Source organism: Podarcis vaucheri (assembly GCF_965113315.1).
Source record: "Podarcis vaucheri genome assembly, chromosome: 12".
Classification (NCBI taxonomy): domain Eukaryota; kingdom Metazoa; phylum Chordata; class Lepidosauria; order Squamata; family Lacertidae; genus Podarcis; species Podarcis vaucheri.
Window position 1 is genome coordinate 16,964,446 of NC_138750.1, and position 19,328 is coordinate 16,983,773.

The 19,328-nt window shown below is 43.6% G+C and overlaps 2 protein-coding genes across 6 annotated transcripts in view; one reads left to right on the forward strand and one right to left on the reverse strand.

Annotated features, from left to right (window-relative positions):
• The window catches only part of LOC309515333 (prostatic acid phosphatase-like), a 264,606-nt gene that overhangs the window by 108,787 nt on the left and 136,491 nt on the right, over nt 1–19,328 (reverse strand). The gene's annotated exons all lie outside the window — the stretch shown is intronic.
• CPNE4 (copine 4) overlaps nt 1–19,328 on the forward strand; it is a 259,861-nt gene that overhangs the window by 22,783 nt on the left and 217,750 nt on the right. The window contains exon 1 of one of the 5 annotated variants that reach the window (XM_082193042.1): nt 17,869–17,991. The exons of the other annotated variants lie outside the window; for them this stretch is intronic. The gene's annotated coding sequence lies outside the window, so the exon portion shown is untranslated. Of the gene's footprint in view, nt 1–17,868; nt 17,992–19,328 lie in introns of those variants that run through there. 5 annotated transcript variants of the gene reach the window in all.

Below are 19,328 nucleotides of genomic sequence, written 5' to 3' on the forward strand. Positions count from 1 at the left end.
GGACAATCAAGGACACGGAGCAGAACAGCCAAGAAGAGGAGAGGAGCCAAATCAAATCAATGAGTTCCTACTGAATTCCAACAGATAAGTCACTCCTAGCAACTAAGTAGGCAGCCTATTGGTATCTTTGCTCTCTATCTTAATAAACTCCCCCCTTGAAATGGCACCTTACACAGCACAGCAGCTTGAGGCAGGGGCGTAGCCTGGGTTTCTGGCACCCAGGGCAGGGCAAGTGTTGCAACCCTTGGTGGACTGGGCAGAGGTCAGTCCCTTTGCTGGCCAGCATCTAATCAAGGGAGTCTCTTCTTCTAAACTAGCCCCAACCTGGGAGCAGAGATAAGGCAGAGAAACGCAAAACCAGGAGAGACGCTGTGTTGCCTCGCCCTCCTGTCCTTGCAGCGAGGCACTCTGGGCAATGCATGTTTGGATTTGGATTTGATATCCCGCTTTATCACTACCCTAAGGAGTCTCAAAGCGGCTGACAATCTCCTTTCCCTTCCTCCCCCACAACAAACACTCTGTGAGGTGAGTGGGGCTGGGAGACTTCAGAGAAGTGTGACTGGCCCAAGGTCACCCAGCAGCTGCATGTGGAGGAGCGGGGATGCGAACCCGGTTCACCAGATTACGAGTCCACTGCTCTTAACCACTACACCAGTGCTTTCCCGCCTTTTTCTTCCTCCCTCCTCAGTGGGAACCCCGCTCCTTTCCTCTCGGCTGGCCCAGAGACAGACGTCTCTTTGCCAGCCACAAGGAGAAGGAGAAGGAGAAGGAGAAGGAGAAGGAGGAGGAGGAGGAGGAGGTGCCGCTGCCCCAGCCCTGAAGGTTCAGCCTGGGCATGGCTTACCTCCTCACAGCTCCAGCCTTGATGAGGGAGCCTGTTGTGAGGGCACCTGGGTCTGCCCCCTCAGAAATCTGTGCGTCCTGGCCCCCCATGCTACTGTCAGGAGGTAGGACCCTGGCAGAGACACATGCCTGCCTGGCATGTTCCCTCCCTCCTGGTTGATCGTTCGGGAGCTTCAAAAGCTTTCTTCTGCCCGAACATCACAGCGATCGATGCCAACAGACATTGGCACACTTAGGGATCCGCAGAGTCTTCGCAGCTTGCGTAACAGACCTCAGCAATTCAGCATTTTGACTAATCTACTTTATTTACATATAAACACACATGGAGCACTGCAACATGGCTCCCCGTCTCTCTAGCATCAGACAGCAAAGAGAATGAACAAAGGACAATAGTCCCACTTCACGGAACACAGTAACACAAACATCCTGTCTCCATCACTTCCCACTCTGTGGAGTCACAACATACAGCATCATGTGATAGACAAAAATTCCATGACTACAATCATGGAGCAGGAATTCTAGCAGCTACACCACTGGCTTAAGGTTCCACCTTTCACTACTAATCAAAAACTGAATTCATACTATGCGGGATCAACTCTAGAACTGTCTCTGTATACTGTATACTCAACAGAGACTTACATAACTCCAACTGATTCCTCAGGAGTAGAGAATTTGGTTTGCATTCAGAAGGTCCCAGATTCAATCTCTGGCATCTCCATGTGTGGCTAGAAGATACTCCCGCCTGAAAACAGGGCTGACAATGCTCAGCTAGATGGACCAATGATCTGGCTCAGTATAGGGCATGTTCCCATGTTCCTATGACCATTTTTCTGGTTGTTTTTGAATTTATGAGAGCCAGAATGGTGTAGTGATTAGTGTGTTGGGAGGCCAGCCATCATTCACCAGGTGACCATGAGCCAGTCACTGTCTCTCAGCCTAACCTACCTCACAGGGTAGTTGTGAAGATGAGAGGGGGATGGGAAGAATGATGTGTCCCACACTGAGCTCCTTGAAAGAAAGGTGGGATAGAAATGAAATGATAAATAAAATAAGATAATCTGGTGTCAGAAGCAAATCACCCACTCTAGGCTGGGTGCAGTAGAAAGTGACTTACTTCTATAAGTATCTGTTCACTCACAGCTTTATTAGTCAACCAGAATAAAGCTGGTTGAATACTACCTTGTTCTGCGTTGCTAACGTACAAATGCTGCTGGCTTAATTTATAACTCGGTGGTGAAATGAATAGTTAATTTGAGGGGAAACGGCTTCACACTTTTTTGCTTATTTGCAGTCTCCAAAATCTCTTGCTTGTAATTCCCTAGTGAGACTGCAAAGCTACAGAAAAGAACTCTAATTGCATCTGATGCTGGAGGTTGAGGTTGAGCAAGAAGACTTCCACCATCTGATTTTAAGGAAAAGAGGTTCTGTCCTCTATTACCCTCTTTTTGCTTTTTCTGGTTTTACATCTATGGAGTAGATCTCACTCTTCCATTTTGAAGGCTCTCTTGGGACTTATCCAAACCTGTTTGTCCCAGCGCTTTCCTCCCGGGAAACCCGATCTTTAGCACTGAATCTGAACCATAATTGCTGTTTGTTCTATCACTAAATAAAGCATTTTCCAGGGGAAGAGTTGGCGCAAGGCATAATCGCTCAGATTCGTACCTCAAAAGCATGAGACAAGCAGAAAACCATTCTGCCCCGTGTTTTCTAGGCATGGGATGAGTGGAAGTGGGGATGAGTCCTCAGTTGAGTCATACCATGACGCTAAATACCTGTTATCAACAACAGAGAGTGACTTGTAACCTGTTTACGGAGTATTCATACCGATTAGTTTTCAGGAAGGTTAGACCACATTTGGCTATTCAATAAGCGTTAATTCTCATTTGTTTGTGGTGAGGTTAGAATACATTGTATTAAAGCACATGTTATCCTACAACTTCCAGGGGATTTCCCCATCAATTTCCTTATCACAAAAAGTCCTATATTTGGGGGAAAGTGGGCTTTTTTTGACTGATTAAAAGGTAAAGGTAAAGGACCCCTGACAGTTAAGTTCAGACACGAATGACTCTGGGGTTGCGGCACTCATCTTGCTTTACTGGCCAAGGGAGCCGACGTTAGTCTGCAGATAGTTTCTTCCGGGTCATGTGGCTAGCATGACTAAGCCACTTCTGGCGAACCAGAGCAGTGCCCGGAAATGTCATTTACCTTCCCGCCGGAGCGGTACCTATTTATCAACTTGCACTGGCATGCTTCTGAACTGCTAGGTTGGCAGGAGCTGGGACCAAGCAACGGGAGCTCACCCCGTCGCGGGGATTCGAACTGCCAACCTTCCAATCGGCAAGCCCAAGGGGCTCAGTGGTTTAGACCACAGTGCCACCTGTGTCCCTGCACAAAAAAACCACAGCGTCCTTTGAGCTGGAAATGAACCGGTGATTATTTAATTTCTATGCCACTTAACAGGGACGCGGGTGGCGCTGTGGGCTAAAGCCTCAACGCCTAGGGCTTGCCGATCGAAAGGTCGGCGGTTCGAATCCCCGCGGCGGGGTGCGCTCCCACTGTTCGGTCCCAGCGCCTGCCCACCTAGCAGTTCGAAAGCACCCCCGGGTGCAAGTAGATAAATAGGTACCGCTTACCAGCGGGAAGGTAAACGGCGTTCCGTGTGCGGCTCTGGCTCGCCAGAGCAGCGATGTCACGCTGGCCACGTGACCCGGAAGTGTCCCCAGACAGCGCTGGCCCCCGGCCAATAAATGTGAGATGGGCGCACAAACCCCACAGTCTGTCAAGACTGGCCCGTTCGGGCAGGGGTACCTTTACCTTTACCTATGCCACTTAACTGGTGCCAAACGTATTGCTCTGCTTTCCTTTGGACCATATGAGGGAGACCAAAGGTGTGTGTGTGTCTTGTTATTTTGGCAGCCCAGGACCTCAATACACACTGCCCAGGTTGGCGCATCAGTGCTGATAACACAGCTGTTTGACTTCATCCCCCAAATAGTACTCCTTTGTCTCTTGAGACAGACGGATGCCAACCACCACCACCACCTAATATATTAAAAATACCTCTAAACTATGTACAGAAAACTGAAGCAACAACAGACAACTTAAATAAAATATTACAATACACTTACATATACAGTTACATGTGTCAGAAGGACAATGAATTGCTATTGATTTTAGTTTATTGGCCTAGGAAAGCCTGGGCAGGCCGGGTCGTGGTGGAGCCAGTGTGGTGTAGTGGTTAAGAGTGATACTCGTAATCTGGGGAACCGGGTTCGCGTCTCCGCTCCTCCACATGCAGCTGCTGGGTGACCTTGGGCCAGTCACACTTCTCTGAAGTCTCTCAGCCCCACTCACCTCACAGAGTGTTTGTTGTGGGGGAGGAAGGGAAAGGAGAATGTTAGCCGCCTTGAGACTCCTTCAGGTAGTGATAAAGAGGGATATCAAATCCAAACTCTCCTTCTTCTTCGTCCTCTTATATACCTGTTGGGATTGATAAGGCATCTGACCCTCACCTGAATCTCATAGCTCTCCTGTATCTGCCTCTGATTAGTTATCATTTAACTCTTGGGGAAAATAATTAGCATCATGCGGCATGTGCATGGAAGTTGCTGAACCAATTAACCAACTAAAAGGATTACTGTTAATAGCACCAGTTCTACTATAACTTGATATTGCTGGATATTTCTGATGAACTGCAAAAGCATTTTTAGTTTGCTTTCTGTTACCACCCTGGAACTTTTCTTTATTAGTGCCACTTGGTTTTGTATAAGTCCTTGCAAATGAAGGAAAACAACTTTTCTGCTTGTATATGTTGATAATATAATTTTGGCTATTGAGGACAAACAAGATTGTACAAAAACAAGGTTGGGTGCAGGCCTGGCCAGGACATAGGCATCCTGACTGTGACAAAGGTGACTTGTGTGCTTGCTTGCTTGATTAACAGCTGTTGGGAACTTCAAGATCCCTGCTCTCCCTTCTTATGGTCTTTGTACTGGACCTGGAGACTCCAATAGAGAGCATTCCATGTCAAGAATAGCCACTCTATCAAATGACAGGGCAGGAGTTACACGGAGCAGGGCCTTTTCACTGGTGGTGCCCATTATATGCCTTGCTCTTCCCAAACCTGCTTTCTTTTGGCTTGTATTTTGGAGTTTTATAATTTTGGAAGACTTTGGAAGAACTGGTTTACAAGTCTTATCAGTTGCTGACGTATGAGCGGATTTTATTTGCTGCTGTTCTGGGTTTCTCGTGCACCAGGATTTACACCAGCGTAATAGAGTTGGCCAGGATGCCAGAAGGGATACAATTTATGAGCTTTCTCCATTATCTGCACAGCAGGGGGTGTTCAGTCAACAGTGCAAAGGCTGAGCTGAAGCATTCCCTGCTGGTTACCTGCTTTTGATGGGCAGGCCCAAGATGAATGGTACTTCCTCAGGCTGCCCACAGCTGTGTCCCATTCAGCTCTCCACACCCAGTTCCAGGTGCAGCAGGTTTGTTGTACAAGACCTCCCAACCAACTATAAGCGCACAACTTGAATTAGCCCGCACATGATTGAATCCTGCCTGAAAATAGCAATGATCTGGAAGGGCCCTAGATGTGAAATAGTGAAGACTACTGTGTATTTTTTAATGAATTATAGGGTTTCTGTAGGTTTATATTGTGGTTGCTGCCTTGATTCCAGAAAAGCAACTCCTAAGTATTGAAACAGACCAACAAATGTACATGGAATGACAAAGTTTGCAGGAAAAGCCAGCTCTTGTTGAAACTCCCACGATTCAGGGCTTTGATCCATGTTGCACCTTACTTCTGACAGTAGCAGCTTTCCCCATTTGTAGTTTTCTGCTCACAGCATGGAACTAGGATAATAAGAGGCAACGTGGGACATCTCTGCTAGGGAAGGAAAGCAGCTCTGTGGATTAGAGCCTGACTATGACGGCGCCGTGCTGGCGCCTGTAGAATCAGCAGCGCCTAGTGCCTGAAATTGCAGAGGTGCTTTTCAAAGCCTCTCTCTTGTTAGGCAAGCCCATAGCAACAGCCTCATTCATGCTAACTGAAACAGCTAAACTCCTAAAATCAAATTCGTTTCTGTTTCCACAGGCACTTCGGTTTAGAGATGGGATAAACAGTTTCAAAATTATTTTTAAAATCCACTTAAAGCTACAGGACAAAAATAAGATAATCTGGGGAAAATTCTGCTTGTGGTGCTGCATCCTGCAGAATATTATAGGCTGGTGACCGAAAACCAGGCATTTCCTGCTATTGCCCTGTATTACAGAATGCTCTTCCCTCATCCATATGTGAAGCAGGAATCATCAGTAGCTTTGGATATTATATTACCCAGGCTTTCCCTGACTAATAATATCAAACCCCCCCTTTTTTAATTTGTTTGAATACCTTGAAATTTTATTTGTCTTTATATGCTTTTGAGCTACTGTTTTTACTGGGGGCACAACATTTACCCTGCCTCGGGAACCAGCAACCCACCCTATGCCACTGTACAGTATTATATGTTACTGTCATGTTTTTAGATGGGCAATTTTTATAGTATTATTGTTTGTTTTTGTTTTTGTTTTTTGCTTTTTTGAAGACCACTTGGAGATTGTTTTTGGTATTGAGCAGTAGATAATTATATGAAATAATATGGCAGATTCAGGTAGGTAGCCATGTTAGTCTGACGCAGTCAAAATAAAAATTAAAAAATTGCCCAGTAGCATCTTAGAGACCAACTAAGTTTGTTCTGGGCATAAGCTTTCGTGTGCATGTACATTTCTTCAGATTATATTACCCATGGTCTCTAAGGTGCTACTGGACAATTTTTATTTTTATTTTTATTTAAATAATATGCCAGTGTAAGGTAAAGGTAAAGGGACCCCTGACCATTAGGTCCAGTCGTGGCCGACTCTGGGGTTGTGGCGCTCATCTCGCTTTATTGGCCAAGGGAGCCGGTGTATAGCTTCCGGGTCATGTGGCCAGCATGACTAAGCCGCTTCTGGCGAACCAGAGCAGCACATGAAAGCGCCATTTACCTTCCCCTGGAGTGGTACCTATTTATCTACTTGCACTTTGATGTGCTTTCGAACTGCTAGGTTGGCAGGAGCAGGGACCGAGCAACGGGAGCTCACCCCGTCGCGGGGATTTGAACTGTCGACCTTCTAATCGGCAAGTCCTGGGCTCTGTGGCTTAACTCACAGCGCCACCCGCCAGTATACCTGGGAGTAAATCCTACTACTGGCACTTGTATGGAGTCTGAAGTTGATCATCAAAGTTGACGACTGATTTAAACAAAACATTGTTGTATACATTTCTGACATTCCGTTCTAGAAGAGGCCTCTAGAGATATGTATTGCGCTTAGACTTTGCAAAAATGCGTGAAATCATTGGGAAAACTCAAATTTTTTTGGGCGAGTTAAGATTTTATCCACACAAAACAAAACTGGGTATTTGTTCCAGATTCTGTCACAGGTTTGGCCTGGCTCTACTTAAGTTAATAGAACCAGGGAGACTTGTGCCAGCAAAAGCTGGTGGCACACAGGTGTCTGCGCAATTAGTATTTGCGATGAAAGGGCAATGCCTTTGGGAAATGTCAAAGCATCCCCATTTTGCTTTTCCCATTAATCGGGTTAGAATCTCAGGCTTGACAAGCTGAAAGTGGAGTGGCTGCAATTACATTGGAGTAGCTGGATTGTGCCTTTATCTTTGCAAGTGCACGCTGCGAAGGGAGATGGAGCTGGGAATCAGACATTTGCCAGGAAAGTAAGAGAGTTGGGAAAGATGATTAAGTGGGAGACAAAAAAGCTGCCTGATGAAAGGAGCTGGGGGTGGGGGTGGAGATCAGGAATATTTTCACTACCCATCAATTTAAACTCATCGACTAATCAATCAATGGCCTTTTAACTAATTAAGTGATAGCATACTGGGGTTTTTTTAAAAAAAAACATTTAGTACACCACCCAGAAGCCTATTTTAGCATTAAAAGGTATATAAATTAATGATGCTGGTGATGATTCAGTGCACAGACATATATTGCAGATACTATAAGTCACAATTGTTGCCTGAAATAGATTGTATTTCTATTTAGATTTTAGTAATTCTTTTTTTAAGCTATTCCGCATGTCTTTAAAAAACTTTTATAGGTGACACAAAAAAGGAAGGGTATACAGGATCCCACCCACTAGCAATTCTTTCTAAATGTGCATCTATCCATAAATATTAGCATGTCCACATTTTATGTACATGTTTGCCAACTGGTGGCCTCTGTTTCAGTAATGCATCTGGTGATGTGAAAGTGTCCACCTAATTAAGCCCTGGATTGATTTGGACAGGTCCTGTGAACGGGTTCTGCTCCCAAGGTACCGTATATCAGGCTGACAATTGGGGTGGGGGAGAGAAGGAGGGATGAGGAGAAGGAAGGGCAATGAAGCCTGGCAGGATCGAATTTGGCAGGCCTGACATATCAGTCAAAATTGTGCTGGACGGGTTGATCACGCGGGCCAAAATGCGGGAGTCAGGCCCTTGCCCCATGCAGCACTCTTGCTGAGATCTGCCCTTGTTGCTGCGAGTTCATTGGCTGCATCAGCTGCATCCAAGCACTGTGGGCTGAGTTCCTTTTTTATTTTAATTTTCTATTTATATTTTTTTCTGTTACAATTTTTTCACATTCATACATTAACCAATACAACCATACATTGACTTCCCTTCCCCGCCCCTTCCACAGTTCATTTTAGTTATCTATTACTGCCGCATATTCTAATTACAGTGGTACCTCAGGTTACATACGCTTCAGGTTACATACACTTCAGGTTACAAACTCCGCTAACCCAGAAATAGTGCTTCAGGTTAAGAACTTTGCTTCAGGATGAGAACAGAAATCGTGCTCCGGCAGTGCGGCGGCAGCAGGAGGCCCCATTAGCTAAAGTGGTGCTTCAGGTTAAGAACAGTTTCAGGTTAAGTACGGACCTCCGGAACGAGTTAAGTACTTAACCTGAGGTACCACTGTACTCCTTATTTTCCCCTCTGTCCCATTATATCTCTGCTTAGTTTATGCGGCTGAAGTTACTCCAACGTTTTAACCTGTTTACAATAATTCTTCAGATATTCTACTAACATTTTCCAATCTTCCTTGTAAACTCTTTCTTCCTGCTTTCTTATTCTTTTACTAGGTTTGCTAATTCTACATACTCCATCAGTTTCATCTGCCCCTCCTCGCTCATTGGTACTGTTCCCTCCCTCCATTTCTGAGCATATAGCATTTGGGCTCCCATAGTTGCATAGAGAAACAAGTTCATTTGATCTCTGGGGACATCTGACCCTATCATTCCTAGAAGAAATGCTTCTGGTCTTTTTACAAAAGACCTTTTATACATTTTTTTCATTTCAGTATATATCACACCCCAGAAGTCCTTAGTTAATTTACATGTCCACCGTGAGGGCTGAGTTCCTGATCACTGGGCTTTGGTGGTGATTCCCTGGATGCTGAGGAAAATGGCTACCATTTTGGGGTTCTCTGAGCTATGTGTCTTCCTTTCCTCTCCTGTGCTGAGCATGTATAGAAAGGACAGGGAACCCCGACCCTCCATGTGCTACTGGACTACAGCTGCCATCATCCTGACAATTGGCTATGTTGGCTGGGGCTGATAGGAGCTGGTGTCCAACCACACATGGAGGACCACACATTTCTAACATATAGGAAACTGTGGCTATTCCTCCACCTGTTGTATCAGCCTGCACCTCCCATAACTGGAGTACCAGCTTCCTTGACCCAGTCTGAATGGGTTTGGAGGAAATTCAAGTTGGCTCTCAGACTGTAATATAAAATGTCAGTCTAGGTATTCACACCTGGGTCCCACAAGGAGCTTAATGAAGGCACATCAACCAGTACTTCTGAGTCAGATCTATAAATGAAGAAGAACAATATGCTTGGTTCTATGTTGCAGTTTACAACCCTTGATGCATGTCAGCAGCAAGTACCGTCTGCTGAAATTGCCTGGAGGCCTCAGTGAAAAGATCCGCCACAGTAGGTTGGTGTCAGGTTACAAAGTACATTTGCTACTAAGGGCTTGTGCACACAAACTTTAATGTTTTCCTCCTCTACTTTTCAAAAAACAATCACGCCCCATGATGCCCAAGGGTGTCTAAATCCCCAGTCCTTATATCCCATATAAACTTTGAAATTAACTCTTTGATTCTGTAACTGGCGAGGGCCAAGTTGTCCACTCTTCTCACCCCACAGAAACCACTTCCAACAGGAAGGAAACTAAAAACAGGAGAATAAAGGCTTACGATGTGACTTATTATGCAGATGCTAACCCATGAAGAATTCCCCACATTGTCTCATGGGGCTGATGACAAGTATGTGGCATCTTTTTCTCACTCTGGCAGTGATTCATAACAGCAACTCAAGATGTGAACATTATGGAGTGGTGTGGACTAGGGCACTTTCTGTAGGACTTTCTCCACTGCCCTACCATGACCCAGAGCTCTACCTCCTCATCTTCAGAGGAAGAGGCCATGGATTCAGAGGAGGAGAATATGCCATCCAATCCAGTCTTTGAGATTCCAGACACCTCAGAGGTTCCAGCACCAGAAGAGCCCCTACACTGCTAGCATCTTTCTGGTCTGAAGCATTCATGATGCCATCTTCAGACTCCAAGGATCCAAAGCTATGTCCTCCTGGGTGCTGAGGGAAAAATAATTTGTGTATGCAGTGTCAGTGTGAGAAACACATCATTAGAGATCTGAAACCTGACATTTTTGTTTATTAGTCTTCCATATATGTCACATCACATTCTTGTCAAGATAATACCTGCTCTAGCACTATTTTCACATCCTGGAAGAGAAAAGAGAGTTTTGTGTGTCTCCCCGTGGGAAATGAAAAGCTGTGGAGAATGAAACCAGCCCAACATAGCCATTATGAGTACTCTTTCTACCACAGAACATCTTTTGTGACTGGGTTGCTGTTATGAAGTATAAAGAAGAAACTGAAGAAGATGATCTATAATGACAAATAGGGTGCTGTCCCACCAACTGCAATCTTTTAACTTATATTGGGCAAAAGATCACATCTTTTAAAAGATGTGATCAGCATATAAACAGTAGTTTCCAAGCCAGTGTTCTTGAGCCTTGGGGTTTTGGACTACAATTTGCATCATTCTTAGACAGCTTAGCCACTGCACTAGGCATGGAAAGATATCCTGTGCTACCTGACGGGTGAGATCAGTGACCAACTAACGCACCAGGGGGGGGTTATGCAGACATGGTGAGATCTAGCAGCAATCTGCAAACTCTGGTGAAGTTTCTGGTTCAGGGAGGATCAGTTCCACAGAACTGTTTATAGAGCAAGACTCTTGGGCCAGCAGCTGTTCTCTCTTCTCAAACAGGCCTTTCAGGAAGGTGAGGGGGGTGGTTAATGGCTGATTCTAATTCTGATCCCTTCCACAGTGCGTAGATGACTTGCTGAGAAACTCATCTCCCTGTGTTGTTTGGAAGTTCGTAAGTCACAAATCACCAAGCCTGGTGAGGGTATCAGTGTGTCATCTGAAGAATGTCAGAAGTGCAACTCTATTACGTTAAGGGAAAATTAACTTGCCCATTTATATTAGGCAGCTAGTTCAAAGCACAGAGGATAGAAATGTGTTCAGTGAACCACAACTTCTGAGATGCATTACATAATCCTCCATGGACCGTATATCACAATTGTAAGGAGGAGAATACTGAAAACACACAGGCAGCATGAGCAGAGGCTTAAAAAAAAAGAAAGCAGGATGTTAATCACAAATTTGGCATGCATAGGACTCTAAATTGCTTGGGTCATTATAACCTTATTTCTTCCATCCAGTATAACAAGGGGCTTTTAAGTGAATGGTTTGTGATGATGATGGTGCTCTGATTATTTCTGGCAGAAAAAGAAGAAGCAGTGAGCTGTTTTTGCCTCTGATGAAGCTGCCTGTTGGTTGGGACTTTGGGACGAATGGCTTATTGAAGACTGCAGGTGCTTATTCTAGGAATAAAAGAAAAATGAGGTGTGCTTTCAAAGTCAATAGATACCCTCACAGTACTCACAAAAGTCTGTACCCTGCTTAGTGTGCAAATTGTACAAGCATGTCATCATGGTCTGGATTTATGGCTCAATGCTTAGGACAAGAATGGGGAACATGAGCCTCTCCAGATGTTGATGGATTCCCAACTCCCACCAGCCCAAGCTGGCATGGCCAATGCTTTTTAGGCATGGTATTAATTCTTTGCAAATGGGAATCAATAGCAGACAATTGGGTTATGAAACGTTCACCAGCCAGGCAATTATTTCTTTGTTCATTCATTCATGAAAGCATTTCTAACCTGCCAGTACAGGTGAAAAAACTGCCAGAAGGACTTAGCAAAGGTAAAGGGACCGCTGACTGTTAGGTCCAATCGCGGACTAGGGTTGCAGCGCTCATCTTGCTTTATTGGCCGAGGGAGCCGGCATACAGCTTCTGGGTCATGTGGCCAGCATGACTAAGCCGCTTCTGGCGAACCAAAGCAGCGCACGGAAATGCCGTTTACCTTCCTGCCGGAGTGGTACCTATTTATCTACTTGCACTTTGACGTGCTTTCGAGCTGCTAGGTTGGCAGGAGCAGGGACTGAGCAACGGGAGCTCACCCCGTCGCGGGGATTCGAACCGCCGACCTTCTGATCGGCAAGTCCTAGGCTCTGTGGTTTAACCCACAGCGCCACCTGCGCCCCTAAGCTTTGGTGTATTCCAACTCAAATGAAGCCCCATTCCTGGCTATAGTGCAGAACCAGAGTTCCACAGATCACAACAAGCAGAGGGGTCTCAAGACAGGTAGAGCTTTTCCATCAAGGGTGACATTTCATCAACCTTCTCAAAATACACGGATAGGGAACCTGTGGCCCTCTGAGGTGTTGCTGGACTACAACTCCCATCATCCCTGACCATTGGCTGGCGTTGATGGAAAAAGGAGCCCCAATCGCACCATCAAAGCCGCAAAGTTCCTGCATTAATGCTTCTATAGAGAACTCCAATTCCAGCCATGTATGGCATTTTGTTTTGTTTTGTTTTTTGCAGCTGGCAAGCCCTGCTGTAATTTCAGAGTTGTTATTATTACGGACTACAGTGTAATGGAATGTTTCGGTGATTTTGTTCCATGGTAGTTTGCAGAGAATTCGATTGTGTGCCGTCATTAGGCGTGCAGCGCAAGGGTGGGGAAACTCCTTGCAAAGGACCCAAGGCACAGGCGTGCTCTGCATAAATGTGTGTTGCTTTCTTACTTTATATCCGATGATTGATAAGGCGAATCGCAACACCGCCTTTGTGTTTGTGTACCACGCCTATTCCATACACCTACAGCCAGCTCATGAACAACTGATTCACAAATTATAGTCCCTTGCTGGCACTCTGCCACAGCAATAGTATAGAAACAATTTATTGCTGTGTCTTTTCCAATCTTGTAACAAAACCAGGCATAGCAAGGAGCTTGTCCAACTCATGTTGAACGTAATTGGGCCTTTGCCACTGATTTTGTTTAACCAGAGCAAGGTGGGAAACGGCACTGATCTTATTTAGTTTGCCTCCTCCTGGCGAAATATTTTGTGTGGGTGGGTGTTGCATCATGTCATCTTATTGTGCACTTTCTCTCACCTGCTGGCTGCTGTGATAGTCATAATTCATAATGCTGTACAGCTGGCAGAGAGAGAAAAAGCAAGCTGGGCGTCGTAAAGTCACATTTGCTTGTCATAGGTGGGAAATATATATCTTCTGCCCTGTAAAAGGGTAAGTTACGCAGATGGAACAGCATCATATTAAATTACATATTCTACGGGTTAAATGGAACTGTACTAAATTGCATAATATTATATGGGTTTAACTGAAGTGTATTAAATTACATAACATTATGGACTCAGCTATACAGCTGCAAATACAGTGTTACCTCTAGTTACCAACTTAATTTGTCCGGAGGTCCGTTCTTAACCTGAAACTGTTCTTAACTAGAGGCGTGCTTTCGCTAATGGGGCCTCTTGTTGCCGCTGCGCCGCTGGCACACGATATCCGTTCTCATCTCATGGGGCAAAGTTCTCAACTCGAGGTAACTCTTCCAAGTTAGCAGAGTTTGTAACCTGAAGCATTTGTAACCTGAGGCGTTTGTAACTTGAGGTACCACTGTATAACGTTTTAAGTGTGTTTTAAGTGTATGCTCAGATTAGGGAGGTCTTTAAGGCAGATAAAAAAACAGGTTTCCAGGTGGAAAAATCGAAATTAGAAACAGAACTGTTAGAACCTAAGACCAAGCTACTTTCAAAAATGTATAACTTGCTGTTGAAATGGAATACGCAGGATGAAACTGTCAAATCAGCTATGATAAAATGGGCACAGGACATTGCACACAATATTATGTTTGCTGACTGGGAAAAGTTATGGACCACCGGAGTGAGGTTCACGGCATGCAATGCCTTGAAAGAAAACATTATGAAAATGATATACAGGTGGTACATGACCCCAGTCAAGCTGGCAAAAATATATCATCTGCCTGATAATAAATGTTGGAAATGTAAAGAAACTGAAGGAACATTCTTTCACCTCTGGTGGACGTGCCCAAGGGTTAAGGCTTTCTGGGAAATGATCTATAATGAGTTAAAAAAGGTATTTAAGTATACCTTCCTTAAGAAACCAGAGGCCTTCCTTTTGGGCATTGTCGGCCAAGGGGTGTTAAAGAAAGATAGAACCTTTTTTATGTATGCAACAACAGCAGCAAGAATACTCATCGCAAAGCATTGGAAGACCCAAGATTTACCCACACTGGAAGAATGGCAGACGCAACTGATAGAGTACATGGAACTGGCTGAAATGACTGGCAGAATTCGAGACCTGGGAGAAAAGACGGTGGAAGAGGACTGGAAAAAATTTAAAGACTATTTACAAAAACACCATAAACTGTATGAATGTTAGGAGGATGCACGATTGAAAGCAACATGGCAGCAGTAATTTTGTTGTAAGACATATGAGAATAAGTGAGGTTCAGGGAAATGATGAAATTCGAAGCAATATTATGTTCAAACCAAGCAGTTTAATTTATGATAAAGTTATTTAAAATTTGGGACATAATATCTGAGATTTATAAAATAAGAACTGAAATAAGGTAATAAATTGCTGTCTATAACTATGTGACTGAGAACGCAGGGAAGGGTGATGCAAGGAAGTCCAAAGATTATGAAAATATGACTTATGAACAACTGTATTTTATATGTACTCTTCTTTCATTCTTTGTTTATTTCTTAACTTTGCTTTGACTTTTTTTGTCTGTATGGTGATGGTATTTTATATGTTTGGTGGTTTGTTTGTTGTTTAAAAAAAATTGCAATAAATATATTTTTTTAAAAAATAAGTGTGTTTTAAGTGCATTATACAAATGTGACACTAGATGGCGATGGTGAGCTTATGGCAAATTCAATATATTTTTCAAAAGATTTTTTTTGTTTAATGTGTCCAGAATCCACCTATGAATGGTTATGTTTTCTTACTAGTGAGCTGCCGAAGCTTCCTCAGGCTGTTATAGGGGTTGTTTTGTTTTAAATGCTACAATGTATTTATATTATTGTTTTTAAAATTGTTGTTTCTTGGAAACCGTCAGGGAACAAGCCACTAACAAGTCTAATAAATAATAATAGTAAGTGTTACCAGCGGAAAGGTAAACGGCGTTTCCGTGCACTGCTCTGGTTCGCCAGAAGCAGCTTAGTCATGCTGGCCACATCATCCGGAAGCTGTACACCGGCTCCCTCGGCCAATAAAGCGAGATGAGCACCGCAACCCCAGAGTTGTTCATGACTGGACCTAATGGTCAGGGGTCCCTTTACCTTTTAACTACAAAATGGAAGTGGGGTGGGGAGAAACAGCTCCATCACCTGTACTGGCTGGTGTGTGCCCTGTAAGGCTTAGGCGGTAGCTCATTCCTCTGGTACAGACTCCCTCCCTCCCTGACTTCCGTAGGATTGCTCTCCCTGAAATCTGCACAGACTGAATGCTTTTATTATTCAGAGAAAGGCTGCAGAAATCTTCTCTCTCTGCCAGCGCACTGCCCAGATGTGAAATAAATATTTGCAGCTTCTTGACATTTGCCCAAGTTCCATTTTACCATTCAAATTCTTAATGACAGGTTTGTAAGTGCAATTTGCATTATGAATGTGACATTTTGTTTCTAACTCCCCGCACTTTCTAGATTAGGGGGCCTGTCATTTTTTAAAAAGAAAAATAGAAATTAGCTGGTGTCGAATATGAAATAAGCTGTCAAATACTAAATAGTTGTAGGGGTGGGTACCAGTCATAAAATTTGGGAAGCAGCCTGATCTGTTTCAGAGCCACTCATATCTTTCCATCCCAGCTTGTTATTTGGGACTGAATTAGAAGAGGATAAAAATGAAACTCTAGTCTCCCCCAACCCTTTCACTATACCAGGGAACCTAAGAATGATAACAGTTCTGTCCGCTCTTTGTAGAAGCATACATTTACAAGCATTGGAGTCCCTCCAAAACTGAGTAAGCCTGTCTGATTTTAGGCAGATACATTCAGGGGTTTTCAGACATGCCCTTGTTAAAGTTTGGTTTTTTGTGTTTTTTTAAAAAAACTTTTATTTTCTGCAAGATTTGGATATAATTTGTAGGCATACTCATCATTTATGAAGAGGCAAAGCCTGCCATATTTTTGAAAGGCAGTGTAGTAACAGGTAATGAGAGAGTTGGAGCTAAGATTCTACCCTGTAGCTTGTTATTGGGGCTACTTTCATTTTCCTACCCATTTGTGTGTTAACCTGTTTCTTGGCCTGACTTGGGACTCAGCTACATTGGCAAAGAAAAAGCGCTTTATATGCATTGTATATGCATTATAACACTGTGGCAGCAGATGGTGCTGTGGAGTTCCGGTTTTGCCAATCCAATTTCTCATACAAAGTTTACAGTGGGTTTAACTGAAACACTTCTTTGATGTGTCTAGAATAGATCCAGCCATAGCTGTCAACTTTTAGATTTGAAAATAAGGGATCAGCAGCCTCGAAAATAAGGGATCAGCAGCCTCACCTGTCCCGGGGACATTCTACAGGATATCTAACAATCCAAGATAGCAGCAGGAAGCAGCGGGAAACGGCACTGAAATAAGGGAATTTCCCGCAAAATAGGGAAGGTTGACAGCTATGGATCCAGCCTTGGTTGTGAAACTGGATATCCACTGTTAAGTTCTTATTTAATATTAGATAGCGGTACTATTAGTTAACTAATTAGCTAATCAGTTCATAAACATGTCTATATACATTTAATCATTAAAAAAATCAGAGCGGTTTATTACATTCATACATAGAACCATACAGTAAATCATACAGTAAAAAAATAAATCAGAGATCAATTAACTATTACAGAAGGATGTTTTCTCACTTGCCAGCATAAGCTTGGCAGTATAGAAAAGTTTCCAGCCTGACACTTAAAGGTTAAACAGCTAATAAAGCTGTCCTAACAGATTGCTGTAAGATTGGGTTGAATTAGTTTCTTTATTTTAAATGTCAAGCGCTATAACAATACCAAGTATTATTGTTGTTCATTGCAATGACAAACCTAGACAGCATCTTAAAAAGCAGAGACATCACCTTGCCGACAAAGGTCCGTATAGTTAAAGGTATGGTTTTCCCAATAGTGATGTATGGAAGCGAGAGCTGGACCGTAAAGAAGGCTGATCGCCGAAGAATTGATGCTTTTGAATTATGGTGCTGGAGGAGACTCTTGAGAGTCCCATGGACTGCAAGAAGATCAAACCTCTCCATTCTTAAGGAAATCAGCCCTGAGTGCTCACTGGAAGGACAGATCGTGAAGCTGAGGTTCCAATACTTTGGCCACCTCATGAGAAGAGAAGACTCCCTGGAAAAGACCCTGATGTTGGGAAAGATTGAGGGCACAAGGAGAAGGGGACGACAGAGGACGAGATGGTTGGACAGTGTTCTCGAAGCTACCAGCATGAGTTTGACCAAACTGCGGGAGGCAGTGGAAGACAGGAGTGCCTGGCGTCCTCTGGTCCATGGGGTCACAAAGAGTCAGACATGACTAAACGACTAAACAACAACAACAACAATAATATATTTTTGGTACCACTGCTGAGTGGCTTCCAACAGAATATAAAGTAAGTATTCTGTCAATAGATTTGGTCATACCTTGATTTTTATGTTACTGGCTCTGATATCAGGCAGACTAGAAATTTGGGTGAATTAACTGAAATGTAACAAATCTGGCAAATGTGGAGTGTGACCCGTTCTCTGTCCCTTTTTGGAGGTTTGAGTTCTGTTCTTAACCAACTGCATTGCCTCTTTCGCCTCTTTCTTTCAATCTGTCTCATTTAGAAGTTTGCTCGTTTTGTCAGTTTCTGCCATTTGATGCAGAGAGCAGAGCTGCAATCTTTCAGTCGGTTAGTTACACCCACTTGAAGCACATTGATTTTTTAGCTTCAGGTCAAGTGGCAAGGTGGCAAACGACAGCTGGGCGCTGCTGCTCATGCAGAAGCTCTTCTGAAACTAAAGGCATATCTGCTGCACACATTTGTAGGATTGCAGGGGAAAGGGTTGATCGTGGGCTTCATAATGTCAGTTTGCATTTCTTAGTGCGAAAGGTATTGATCTGTTGTGTAGAGATCTTTCCTTTTCTTATTAATACAGAAGGATTCAGGAAGCTACTGGAAGGTTTCTTCTCTGTGTGAAAGAAGGTTCTTGTTTGGGTTATATCCAGTACATTTTTCTAAAAAAAAAATGTTTAGGGGTACTCTCATTTTGACTCAAGAAAATCACCATTTTATAATTCAAATCGGGGAAAATAAATACAGTAAATGGACAAAAGTACAAAGATTCACAAAATGTTTAGGGGTACGGGCAGTGCTTTCCCCCCTAAAAAAATGTTTAGGGGTACTCTCATTTTGACTCAAAAAAAATCACCATTTTATAGTTCAAATCGGGGGAAATAAAGACAGGAAATGGACAAAAGTGCAAAGATTCACAAAATGTTTAGGGATATGCGTACCCCTGCGTACCCCCAGGAAAAAAGCACTGGTTATATCTTCTGAGAAGCTGAGTACAGCTGGTTTAAACTGGTTCTGTTATCTTTCTGTCAAGGTTATGCTGACTATAACAGTCAGGCCAGAAGGAGCCTGGGTCTCACGCACTTTCTCTTTCTGTCTCTCTTTTGTTCCGGTATTCTGTACATAGTATGCTTAGTGTTAAGGCTTAGTCTTATTATAAGTAATTAAACTATTTTCAAAGCAGTTAGTTAACTGTTATCTAATTGTATTTCTACAAAACTTATATATGCCTCCCGCCCTCTGAATTGGAGCACAGAGGTGGGGGAGGCCGGGGGATAGCAGGAAGAATGAAATAATGCCAATTACTTATATGAAAAGGCTGGTCAAATATGCTGCGGCACATTTCATAGGTGTTGGCGTTCTGATGTTTCTGAGTGTATTTCAAGGGTACA